The sequence below is a fragment of the Chiloscyllium plagiosum genome, unplaced genomic scaffold (genome assembly GCF_037043375.1).
Source record: "Chiloscyllium plagiosum isolate Xiang-an unplaced genomic scaffold, Cpla_swu_hap1 HiC_scaffold_41, whole genome shotgun sequence".
NCBI lineage: Eukaryota > Metazoa > Chordata > Chondrichthyes > Orectolobiformes > Hemiscylliidae > Chiloscyllium > Chiloscyllium plagiosum.
The window spans coordinates 16,751,404-16,765,525 of record NW_028270179.1 but is presented as its reverse complement, the minus strand read 5'-3'; positions in this window follow the sequence as shown (position 1 = coordinate 16,765,525).

Below are 14,122 nucleotides of genomic sequence, written 5' to 3'. Positions count from 1 at the left end.
ACCCCTTCTTTCCCCATCTACTGCAGGGACCGTTCGCTTTTGGACACGCTGGTCCACTCTTCCATCACTCCCAACATTCTTAACACATGGTGGTATCACCAGCCTATTTACCTCCCCCTTTCTCTCCGTCCAAGGGAGAAAGTTTACTGCCCAGATGAAACAGCACTTCACCTGCACTTCAAGCAATCTAATTTACTTCATTCCACATTGGAAAATCAAAGCACAAACTGGGCGACGTCTCCGCAGACCATGTACGATCTGCCCGCAAGAAAAATCACCCTTGCTTCCAGTTACTTGCCTCATGAACACAACTCGCTGTTCCTTGGCCAGCATCTCTGCCTTCAGTCTGTCGCAGTGTTCAAGTGAAGCTCAATGCAAACTGATAGAACAACACCACTTTTGGGAGCACTGCAGTGCTCCAGATTCAATATGGATTCCAATAATGATAGGGACTGAACATAGACCCCAACCCACATTTTAGGACTAACAACCAGATAGTCTGCCATTGCAAACTACGTTTTGTTAGCTACGAACTGTCTCCATTAACTGCTTTTTACTCCCCTTAGCCGAATCGATAGCTAACTCTTTGTTAGCCCCACTGCTCTTCTCTCTCTTTGGGTTCTATCACCATGTATCGTTTACTACTTGCACCATTTCTCCACACTACCGTCTGCATATAAACTGACATTTAACCTGTAACCATCAGTTTTGAGAACGGGTCACCGGACCCAAAATTATAACACTGATTCATCTTCAGAATGCTGCCAGAACTGACGAACTTTACCTGCAACGTCTGTTTTCGTACCTTAGGAGAATCCTGGACTAGTTCCTTTGCACTCAGATTTCTGAATTGTGGCCCATTTAGAAATTCGTTGATGCCTGCACTCTTCCTACCGAAGTACATGATCTCACAATTTCCCATGATGTCATCCATCTGCCACTCCAAACCTGTCTAAATCCTTCTCCAGACTCCCAGGATTCTCAATACTACCTTCCCCTCCACCTATCTCTGCATCATCTGAAACTTTAGCCAGAATGCCCACAGTTCCTTAATTGCGATCACTAATGTAGGCAATGAAAGCTCGTGTACCCAACATTGACCCTTGCAGAACCCCACCAGTCAGCGTTTGCCACGCTGAGAAGGATCCTTTCATTCCAACTCTCTGCCTTATGCCAATAACCTATCCATGTTAGTACATTGCCTGTCACCTCATGTGCTGTTGTCTCACTCTACAGCCTCCTGTGTGGTAAATTGTCAAAGTCTTTCTGGAAGCTCGAGGAGATAACAGCCATTAGCTCTCCTTTGTCTAACCTGCTCGTTATCTCCTCAATGAATTCTAGCAGCTGACTGTTCCCTAATTACCATGCACTTCCAGATATTGAGACATTTCGGCCTTCACAATGGACTCCAAAATCTTACCAACGACAAAGCTCTTGCCAAACGGCCTTATTTTGCCATCTTTTGCCTTATGCCCTTCTTAATCATGTGCATGCATTAACTATTTTGCAGATTTCTTGGACCTCCCTGAATGCAGTGACTCCTGCAAGATTACCACTTACACCGTCTCCACAGTCACCTGATGTTCGTGAAACCAAATAAACCCGCTGGACTATAACCTTGTGTTGTTTGGTTTTTAAACTTTTCAACCCCAATCCAAGACCGGCTCCTCCAAACCTTCACTTAAACCTCCATTAGCTGTTTATCTATCTTGTTCAGACTCCGTGGTATAGTCCAGTTGGCCGGAAGGTTTGGCCACCTTTCGACCTTTCAGTTTTTCTGGCAACTGCTACTTGATAATGGCCACTATTCCCACCTCTGCCACCGGCCCTCTGGGAGTATTGGAACGTTACTCTAATCTTCCAATGCGAAGACTGACGCAAAGAAGTTGTTCAGTTTCTCCACAATTTCTATGAACCACAACACCGTTTCTATAACGTCTTTTCCCAGCCGTTCAAAGTCCATTTCTTTCATCTTGACATGCTTTTCCTGTTTATCTTCCTTCCCACCCTATCCACTGCACCCTCTCCAACGACATTTCACAATAAATTCCCACCTGCTTCCAAATGTCGCCTTCCAACTAAGTAACCCTAGTAACAACCCCACACAATTATTTATCTCTCATTGTCTTTCCAACCCCCGCCCAGTTTACACGTTTGCTACTAAATGCAAATGATGTTGATTGAACTGTGAATTTTCTCTGTAAAATATGTTCAAGAAAGGATCAAGGCAAAAGATGGAAAATTATAGGCCAATCAGCTTAACCTCGGTTGTTGGTAAAATTCTAGAATCCATCATTAAGGATGAGGTTTCTAAATTCTTGGAAGAGCAGAGTCTGATTAGAACAAGTCAACATGGATTTAGTAAAGGGAGGTCATGCCTGACAAACCTGTTGGAATTTTTTGAAGAGGTAACAAGTAGGTTAGACCAGGGAAACCCAGTGGATGTAGTCTATCTAGACTTTCAAAAGGCCTTTGATAAGGTGCCACACGGGCAGCTGCTGAGCAAGGTGAGGGCCCATGGTGTTCGAGGTGAGCTGCTGGGATGGATTGAGGATTGGCTGTCTAACAGAAGGCAGAGAGTTGGGATAAAAGGTTCTTTTTCAGAATGGCAGCCGGTGACGAGCGGTGTCCCGCAGGGTTCGGTGCTGGGGCCACAGCTGTTTGCATTATATATTAACGATTTGGATGAGGGAACCGGGGGCATTCTAGCGAAGTTTGCCGATGATACGAAGTTAGGTGGACAGGCAGGTAGTACTGAGGAAGTGGGGAGGCTGCAGAAGGATCTTGACAGGTTGGGAGAGTGGTCCAGGAAATGGCTGATGGAATTTAACGTGAGCAAGTGCGAGGTCTTGCACTTTGGCAAAAAGAATAAAAGCATAGACTACTTTCTAAATGGTGAGAAAATTAATAAAGCCAAAGCACAAAGGGATCTGGGAGTGCTAGTCCAGGATTCTCTAAAGGTAAACATGCAGGTTGAGTCCGTGATTAAGAAAGCGAATGCAATGTTGTCTCTTATCTCAAGAGGGTTGGAATATAAAAGCAGAGATGTACTACTAAGACTTTATAAAGCTCTGGTTAGGCCCCATTTGGAGTACTGTGTCCAGTTTTGGTCCCCACACCTCAGGAAGGACATACTGGCACTGGAACGTGTCCAGCGGAGATTCACACGGATGATCCCTGGAATGACAGGTCTAACATATGAGGAACGGCTGAGGATACTGGGATTGTATTCGTTGGAGTTTAGAAGATTAAGGGGAGACTTAATAGAGACGTACAAAATAATACATGGCTTGGAAAAGGTGGATGCTAGGAAATTGTTTCAGTTAAACGAGGAGACTAGGACCCGTGGACACAGCCTTAGAATTAGAGGGGATCATTTCAGAACAGAAATGCAGAGGCATTTCTTCAGCCAGAGAGTGGTGGGCCTGTGGAATTCATTGCCACGGAGTGCAGTGGAAGCCGGGACGCTAAATGTCTTCAAGGCCGAGATTGATAGATTCTTGTTGTCTCGAGGAATTAAGGGCTACGGGGAGAACGCTGGTAAGTGGAGCTGAAATGCGCATCAGCCATGATTGAATGGCGGAGTGGACTTGATGGGCCGAATGGCCTTACTTCCACTCCTATGTCTTATGGTCTTATGGTCTTATGGTCTAAGATCGGAAATCTTGGTCATGGGCCCTTGCTTCAGAGGTAAACAGGAAGTGATACATTCCCGGTGAAAGGGTATCACTTTGAAGGTAAGAGTTTGTCATCAATTCAGAATCACTCGCCTTGATAATTAGCCTGAAATTCATGACAGCTTTGATCCAAACTTCGACAAATAAGGGGAAGCACAAGAGGTGAGGGGAATGTCAAAGCTAGGGATCATTTTAGAGAGTTTTGGAATTGAGAATTTTAAGGCAACCGAGAGTCAATGAGACTCCAATCCAGAAGAAAACTCCGTTTTTAAGAAACGGATTCATTTCTGACGTCTGTTATTTAGTAGAATCCCTACAGTGTGGAAACATGCTATTCAACCCAACATGTCCACCCCGAATTTCCGAAATGTTACCCATCCAAACCCATTCCCCTGCCCTGTTATCCTCTAATTACCCCTGAAAACTATGGGCAATTTCGCACGGCCAATTCAACTAATTGCACATCTTTTGATTGTGGGAGGAAACCAGCGCACCCGGGGGAAACCCACGTAGACACGGGAAGAATGTGCAAACGCCACATTGACAGTCAGCCCCAAGTAAAGAATCGACCAGGGTCCCTGATGCTGTGAGGCAGCAGATTTAGAAACTGTGTCAGTGTGCTGCCCAAAGCCATCATGCCGCTGTTCATTGTATTTTCTAATCACTTTTATTGAGTGCCTGACCCAACATCCTTGAGTTCTCTGGTCATTTACGAGCAGGAAATAATTTATCCTGTCTTATCTGTCCAGCTACCTCGTCAAATTGTAATCACTTCAACCAAAAGCAAATCCCTCCACACCCTATCCACCCTCTCAGAATGTCGTTGCTGGCAGAGCTCTGAAGTATCAAAGGGTCAGTTTTGAACGAGTGCCAGACTATTGAAGAGACACTGCTGAGGGATCTTCACACTCTTGGAGTGTTCGTGCTCAGGGTTTCCTGCAATATGAGGATCCGTGCAAAGGAAGCGTCGTCTTGGTAAAATTGGAGAATCAGTGCTGAGGGAGCAGGGTCTGCCTGATTGCGAGCACAGAGACAGCTCTCCGCTATTGAAAGCCCAGAATAAAACGTTGAGACGAGTTAGAGATAAATTAAGTAATTGTAATTAACACAATTCAATGAATGTCATGTTAGGAAGACATCTGTCAATAGGGGAGCTGTTGTTGGAGTCGTGTAGTCACAGTCGACAGTGACAATTCCCCACTCTTTCATCATCTGATAATGCAGCATTTATAAAATTTGAAAAAATTGTTATGGACTAGGTACTCATCTTCCGACAAGCCCCCTGTCTTCAGGTTCCAGGAATTCGGTCGCATCCAAAGGTCACCCCTGAAAGAAATGCAAATCCAGAGTATAAGTAGACAGGCATTATGCACGTTGCTCCCAGTCTGTTCAGGAAAAGGGAAATGTGACAGGAAGTATGCACTGTTCTCCCAGTATGGTCTGAGCAGGGGAGATAGAGATCGGGTCTGTACATTGTACTCCCAACGTGATGCGTTAAGGGAGGTAGCGACATGGTCTGTACACCGTAGCCTACTGTGGTCTGTGATCGAGAATGCAGGCAGGGAATGTACACTATCATTCTTCTGTGATCTGATTGGGGAGGTGGAGCCACAGACTCACCTCTGTGTTCTCGATGTATCATAACCAAGGAACACCCTGACCAGAACTACGCTTAGTAACAAAAGCTTAAATGTACGTGAAAAGTTTAAGATAAATGGAAAACATTCTGCGGTAACTGAAACCCATGTACAAAAGTGAGATTTTAAAAACAAATTTGGAAGGAACCCCAAACTGAGGGTGTTTCGTTCAGATGCAGAGGTCTTTGAAAACAGCGAGAAGCAAGTGGATTCAAACTGGGAGATATCTCTGAATGATGTTTCAGGCCCGTCAATTCCTCCTGTTTCTCGGAGTGGCTCGTCAGATTGGAAACTGAAAGATTTACTTACCCCATAAAGAAAGCGTACTCTTCATCCACATTCAGGATCGGTGGGCTGTTCCTGCACTGGAAGCACAAGCGCAAAAAGTCGTGCTCCCCACATCTTCAGCTGATACCCTTGGAGGGATACTGAAATTATCAGAGCCATTTTTTCATTTATAGGAACACACAGTACCTGCAGTTACTGAATACAGGTGCTTGGCAATACTGTATCGAGCAGGAAGTTAGGACTGCATGATGCTGGAGATCAGACACGAAGAGTGTGGTTCTCGAAAAGCAAAGCCAGTCAAGCAAGCATCTGAGGAGCAAGAGACTCGATGTTTCGAGCATAAGGCCTTTATCAGGAATTCCTGCGAAGGACTAATTCCCAAAACGTCGACTCTCCTCCTCCTTGGATGCGAGCTGACCCGCTTACTTTTCCAGCCATATACTTTTCGATGAAGTATTGCAACTACTCCAGCATGTTGAAGTCAGATTCCGAACTTTTTTTTAGAGAAAACTCCTCAAAAACATTTTGCACCCTGCGTGAATTTTATTATTTGAACGGCACTCTGAAGTTGCTTAGCATGCTCGCAATTCATGATTGACCCAAATCAATGTCATTTCCAAATTGAGGGATTTTACGCTCATTAGCTATCTCTAAATGATTTTTCGAAGTAAGAAAAAATAACAAGGATTCAGGAAGTTATCCCCTGGGAATGTAACTTCAGATTGTCTCCAATATGCGAAACGACCACCTCCCATCCCCTCTGTTTTCAATCTTTTCGCAATTTTTAATTCATGTTGCAAATGACCAATCAATACAAAACATTTGTTATTTGCTAAACAAAATGTCACGTGGCAGTGTAACAAATACTTTCTGAAACTCCAAAGAAACAACATTCACAGTACTCCCTCATATACTGACTATGTGACGTCATCGAATACCTGAATCAGTTTTTTCAGGCATGACCTGCCGTTGGCAAAGGAATATAGACTCTCTCGTATGGACCTATTTTCCTTCCAATGTATATTTGAACTTATATTGTACCTAGGCTCCCATCAGTCTTCCCATTATTTATATCAAGCGAACAGGTCAGCATTTTGCGAGATGAGGAGAAAGTGAAGACTGCAGACTGTGGAGATTAGAGTCGAGAGTGTGGTGCTGGAATACCACAGCAGCTCAGGCATAATCAAAGGAGCTGGAGAATCGACGTTTCAGGCAAAAGGGCTTTTCCCTGAAACGTCGATTCTCCAGCTCCTCGGAGATTGCTAGATTAACTCTTTCTTAAGCAAGTGTGATATTTTACACATCAAGCGTTCAAAGTCATTGAGGAAGGATAAGAATTCAACTGTGCAGAGGGCACCATTCTGTGGACATCCTGGTCTGAAATGAACATCGCTCCAAAGTGACTATTGCTTTGCTCTGTGACAAATGCAATTGCAACCATTGGGTCCCATGTTCTCCATTGACTTCAGTGATCCTCGAAGCCACACTCAAACAAATACTACCATGCTGTGAAGGGTAATTGCTCTCACGTTCTGCTTTTAGCCCAAAGCCTTCCTGTATGTTTGGCATATGGCCCACAAACTCACAAAAATGTTGGGTGTGCCGCAGGAGGCTGCTTGATCAAAACTTTTTGAATTTGCTGTTTGAAGGAGATTCATAACTGAATGGCAACCTCCTTGGATTTCGCTAGCACCTTTCCTATCCATGCTGTTCAAATCTCCATTAAATGCCTCGTTCAAAAACTTTAATACAATCTATCTCCGCCTTAATTCCAGACAGCAATTCTAGAACAAAAGTCTATGCATTGAGGAATAAACAACGTTTTCACCTCAAATATGTTGCTTTTCAAGTCATTTGAAATCTGTGCCTGATTTACGAGCGGGAAACAGTCTGTCTTTCTCACCTCTGTTCAACATCATCGTGTGGTTGGACCCACTAAGCCTTTTCGTGAGCAATGAGAAATGTGCCACATCTTCATATCTTCAGAACTGCGTTGATTGCAAGGAGCCCATGCTTTTAAAGCTCTTTTGCGCTATGTTTCTCTTCGCTGTGTTTACATCCAGCTTAGACAGTAGCGTCCAGAAATGTAGTGAATACCACAAAAAGGATGGAGGCTGTAGTACAGTCAAACTAGTGAACAAGAGCGGGTTAACTGGGTAGCTTTACAAATGCAAGATTCACCGAGAATCAGTCACATCGCTTGAAAAAAAAAGTCTGCGGTTTCCCAACGATAACGGACACAATATTTGACTCTGGGAAGCTTCTCTTCAGGTATTATCTAGAAAAACAACACACTTTATTTTACAATATTTAGGATATAATTTGGTGATGGTCGGATATTCAACCATTCAGATCTATGTATTGTCCCCACAGATAAACAGTGAGCTGCTGCAACTTAAGTAAAAATATAATGGTGAGCAACGAGAAGGAAGAATCATTTGGAAACATGTATTCCACAAAACAACCAAGAATCAATACTGTTTAACACTCTGGACAAATAAATCAGTCAGGGTGAGAGAGAGATGCAGAGTGATAGCATGAAGCAAGCCAGAGATGGTGAGGGAAGAAAGAGGGCAGAGTGGTAATGACTCAAACGATTAGAATGAGATCAAGAAGCGAAAAGAACACTGGAGAACATATAGAGACAGTAGTAGAAAGAGATGCAGAAAAGCAGCGAATGAGTGAGAAGAGACAGAAGGTGAAATCAGAGTGAGGCGGAACTACAAATTGAGAGGTAAAAATGGAGACAGATAGAAAGGAGGGAAAGGAAGAGAGAAAAGAGTGAAGTGAGAAAAAGACCGATAGAATTGTGAGAACGGTTGGGACCGAAGTAAATAAAAGAAAGGATGAGGGACCGAGATGGAATCATAGATAGAAAAAATAATGCAGTAGGGAAGAGGCCGTTTAGAAAATCGAAACTACATTGCCTGAACTTTGGCGACAATTGGAAATGTTGATCGAGAGAGATGCAACGAGATCTTAGGGAGGAAATGGTGGGATGAAAGGAAGCTGAGATCATTTTCTATCTCACTTTCCCAGGGTCGTAATGTGCCAGTGTAATGTGCAGGCAAAGAATTCCAGTTGAAATGTAGTCAATGTTGCAAGCCTGCACTATCATTGTCCATCTCTCTCTGGCACTCCCTCATGTTTTTTTTTCTCTCTCTCCCTCTCTCTCTCTCCCTCTCTCTCTCGCTCTGTATCTCTCCCCTTCATTCTATGTCTTTAAACACGGCAGATGCGAGAAATGTCTGATCTATTGCCCCATTCTAGGGATCCGAGCACATTTATTCTGGCAGCTGCTGTGCAGCACTTTGGGCAATTCGGTGGTGTTCTCGAAGCTGATAAAAGTTATTTCTAACGAAGTGAACAGCTCCAAACCTGGGCATTCATGGGACGCTGTGGACAAAGAACAACCGACGATGAGACTGCACTTTTACAAGAAGTTAGCTCACCGCCAACTTCTCAAAGACTCTTTCTCAAATTCAGAGTGGACATGAAAGAATAGGCAGGTTAAATGCGTGGCTTGAGGGATAGTGCAGCAGGGAGGAGTTCAGATTTTGGGTCCTTGGGACCAGTTCTGTGGGAGGAGCGACAAATACAAACTGGACGGTCTACACCTGGGCCGGACTAGAACCAATGTCCTTGCGAGTGGTTTTGCAAATGCTGTTGGGGAGAGTTTAAATGAATGCGACATTGTTTATGGGAATCAAATGGGGAGATTCGTGGTCAGTATGGAGGTACTAACGAAACCCTGTACGGAACTGAATGAGGTCAGAGTGACTAAGTGGAATGCAAAACAGGGAGGAGATGAGGAACGCAAAGGTAGCCTGAGGTGTTTTGTTTTCAATGCAAGAAATGTTGGAAGTAAGGCATATGAACTTAGGACTTGGATTAGTACCTGGAAGTATGATGATATTCCTATAGCTGAAACTTGGTTGAGAGAAGGGCATGATTGGCAGCAAAATATCGCCAGATATAGATGGCTCAGGTGGGATAGAGATGGAGTTAAAAGGGGAGGAGTGGTTGCATTACTAATCAAAGAGTATATCACGCTGTGCTGCAAGACAGCATATGGAAGGCTCAGACAGTAACGCAAAAAAAGCAGAGCTCAGAAATATGAAGGGTGCGGTAACAATGCTCGGGTTATACTGCAGGCCTCCCAATACCGAGACTGAATAGAGGTACAAATATGTAAACAGATTATGTAGAATGTAGTCGCAACAGGGCGATGGTGACAGGAGATATTACCTTACCCAAGATTGACTAAGATTCACTTCGTGTGAGAAGTGTAGATGGAGAAGAATTTCCAATGAGTATCCAGGAGGGTTTTCTAGAGCAATATGTAAGTTGTCCAACTCGGGTAGGGTACATACTGGATCTGGTGCTAGTGAATGTGCCTGATTAGATGATCAACATTTCAGTCGTGTATTACTTTGGGAATACTGATCACGATTCCTAAGTTTTAGAATAGTCATGGAAAAAGACGAGAGTAGTTGTAAAGTAAGATTGCTAAGCGGGAGGGAGGCCAACTCCACCAAATTCAGAAGGAGCTGGTGAATATTGACTGGGTTCAGCAGTGTGAAGGCATATCCACATTTGAAATGTGGGAGACTTTTAAAGAGAGGTTGGTCAGAGTTCAGGAGATATTTCTTTCCATTTAAAAACATGGATGACAGTTTAAATTGTGAGACAAGCTAAATGGAAAAAAGGAAGCATACATATGGTCTAGGTGGCACAAGACACATGAAGCTTGGGAAGTATTTCGGCAATGTAGGAATAACCTGAAACGTGGAATTAAGAGAGCTGAAAGTGGTCATGACATATTTTTAGCAAACAGTGTTGAGTAAAACCACAAAGCATTTATTATTCCTATACAAGAAGCAAGAGGGTATCTAGAGAAAGGATTATCCCATTCAAGGACAAAGGAGGACAATTATGCGTGAAGTCAGAGGAAATGAGTGAGGTATTTAATGAGTATTAGCATTTGTACTCACCGAGGAGAGGGATGCGATGGATGTTGAGGTTAGGGATCGATGTTTGATTACCCTACGTCAGGTTACCGTATGGATGGAGGAATTGCTGTGTATTCTCAAAGGCATTAAGGTGGTCAATTCCCCAGATCCGGGTAGTATCGATGACAGGTTACTGAGGGAAGTGAGAGAGGAAATTGCTGGGGCCATTAAAACAGATATTATTGCAGCATCCTTGAACAATGTCCAGAAGGACGGGAAGATTGCTAATGCTGTCCGCTGTGTAAGAAGGATAGCAGGGATAATCCAGGGATCCTGACGTCAGCAGTAGGAAAGGTGGTGGAGAAGATACTGAGACCTATGATCTATTCCCATTTGGAAGAAAATGAGCTTACCAGTGATAGGCGACATGGTTTTGAAAAGGGAAGTTCACTTAATAGAATTATTTGAGGAAGTGACAAAGTTGATCGATGAGGGAAGGGCTGTGCATGTAATAAACATGGACTTTTGTAAGGCATTGGATAAATTCACCCTGGTAGGCTGATGGAGACGATGAAGTCGCACGGGGTCCAAAGTATACTAGCTGGTTGGGCAGAGAACTTGCTGGGCAACAGAAGACAAAGTATAGTAGTGGATGGGAGTTTCTCAAAATGGAGAAAATGGTGTGCCACAGGGTTTCGTGCTGATAACACTGTTGTTTGAGATACATATAAATGTTTTGGAGGAAGGTAACGGTGGTCTGATTAGCAATTTGCAGATGACACTAAGATTGTTGGAGTAACACAAATTGAAAGGGACTGTCAGAGAATACAGCAGAATGTGGATAGATTGTAGAGTTGGGCAGGCAAATGGCAGATAGAGTTCAATCCGGGAAAGTAAAAGTCATGCATTTTGGAAGATCCAATTCAAGACTGAATTGCACACTGAATCGGAAAATGCTGGGAATATTGATGTACAGAGGAATCTGTGTGTTCAATTCTATAGAGTGGTTAAGATGGCATATGGCATGATGTCTTTCATTGGATCGGGCATTGAGCATAAGAGTTGGCGAGTCATGTTTAAGTTATATAAAACTTTGGTTCGACCACATTTGAAATACTATATACATTTCTGGTTGCCACATTGGCAAAGGACGTGGATGCTTTGGTGAGTGTGTAGAGGAGTTGTAGCAAGATGTTGCTGGGTATGGAGATTGTCAGCTATGAAGTGTTTGAAGAAACCGAGATTATTTTCATCAGAAAGCAAACATTCCAAAACTACTGTGTTAAGTGCTCTCCGCAAGAGCAACAAGGAAGAACGTATCTCTCTTAATCTCACAGTACAGTCACATACCCAATGATTCTCGAGTCACTTTGGTCACTGTGCCGAGTAGAATAAAACTCCGTCTTCTGCATGTCTTCAGCGTCTATTTCAAAGAAAAGTTCACATTTTTTCAGAATGATTGTAAAATTTTAGTCAATTGGTTTGAGTTAATTAGTCACTCAAGGCTGCCTCCTAGATGTCAAGAAATGGGATGTCTTGGCATGTTGGCACCAGAGACATTGCTGCAAAAAGGGATGAGGATCAAAATGGTGATTTTGGGGAATTGGGTTGGAAGCTAAAAAGCAGGATGAGTAGAATAGTCATCACAGGATAACTACCAGAGCCAGGTGCTAGTGAGGTGAGGAAGAGGGAGCGAGTGCAAATAAACACATGATTGCAGCGCTGGTGCAGGAGGGAGGGCTTGAGTTACGTTGATCATGAGAGTGCCTTCTGGGAAAGGTGAGTCCGATACACGAAGAATGGTTTGCCCTTAAACTGAATGGCAACTGAAACTAAACAATATCCTGTGCAGAAGACTTGCTGTAACGCTTCGTGAGGGTTTAAACTAATTTAGGTGGGACTGGGAATCGGGGCTATGTATCAGACGAGAGGGTAGTTGTTGAACGAGCCGAAATAGAATGCAGAGTGTCTGTCAGGAAGAATGCAGAATTTATAGGACAAAGTGTGTATGTTTCAATGCAAGTAGTGTTGGGAATAACAGTGATGAACTTAGAGCATGGATCAATACTTGGTACTACTATATTGTGGCCATAACAGCGACTCGGATTTCGCAGGGCAGGAATAGTTGCTGGATGTTCAAGGAGATATTTTAAAAAGAACAAGGAGAGGTGTAGAACAGCTGGAGGAGTAGCATTCTTACTTAGAGTGGGCATCAGAGCTGCAGAAAAGTTGTTTCTTGAGGAGGTTTTGTATAATGAATTCGCATCGGTAGAGGTCAGTAACAGCAAAGGAGTAGTCCCTTTAATGGGTGTTCTCTGCAGACCCAAAATAGCAGAAGAGAGACGGAAGTACTGATTGGACAGCTGATCTTGGAAAGTTGCAGACGTATCAGTTATTTTTATGGGAACTTCAACATCCTAATATCGATTGGAAATTCCTTCGTGAAGATGATCGAGATGGAGTCAATTCTGTCAGTGTCCAGGAAGGATTCCTGAATCAATGTGGCGTTAAGACAAGTGGGAGACGCCATATTGGATTTGGTTCTCGGCAACGAGCCAGGCCATGTCTCAGGTCTCTTATTGGGCGAGCATTTAGTTGACAGTGACCACAATTGCCTGACCTCTACGATACCATGTGGAGAATTAGGAGCTGACAGTATTGGAAATAATATAATTATACTCTTATTAGACAGACACTGTGAAGTATAAATTAGGAGCAATTCTTCTCCGTGAAATGCACAACAGAAATGTGGAAGCATTTTACGGAACACATGTTGCGAATGTTGGATAACATTTTCCTGCACAGACAGGCAAGGACTTGGAAGTTGAAGGAGCCTTGGGTGACTAGAAAATAGATGCTCCTCGTCAAGGCGAATGAAGAGCTTAGTTAATGGTGAGGAAGAAAGTTCTGGCAAAGCCTTGAACAATCAAGGTGCACCTGGTAATGAAAAAAATGAATAGAGGAGAGCTCAGAGGAGGCATGAAAAAGCCTTGACGTGAAGGCTAAGGGAAATCCCAAAGGCATTGTAAAAATAGGGAAGGGATAATGGAATGATCGGAGAGAGTGTCGGGATGATCAGGGATATTGGAGGGAACTTGTGTCTGGAATATCTTGTGAAGAGAATGAAGAAGGCATATATAAACATGGGACGTGAAGACTCAGTTGGGCGCATGCTAGTTATAAGTTAGCCAGAAGTACCTAACGAGAGAGCTGAGAAGAGCAGGAGAGGACATGAAATGTCGTTGGAAGGTATAAACAAAGAAAACCCCAAAGCTTTCGACAGGTATGTCAGGCTTTCATTGATGACGAAAGTAAGATTCGGTCCAGTCAAGGACAATAGTGGGACATTTTGTATGGTGAAGCGCTAAATGAATATTTTTCGGCAGTGTTCACACTGGAAAAGAACGACGTTGTCGTGGAGATCACTGACGTACAGGCTATTAGACTAGACGGGATTGAGATGCGTAAGGAGGAGATGTTAGCAATTCTGGAAACTGTGAAAATAGATACATCCCAGGGGGAATGGGATTTATCATCAGATTCTCTGGGTAGCTCGGGAGGAGACTGC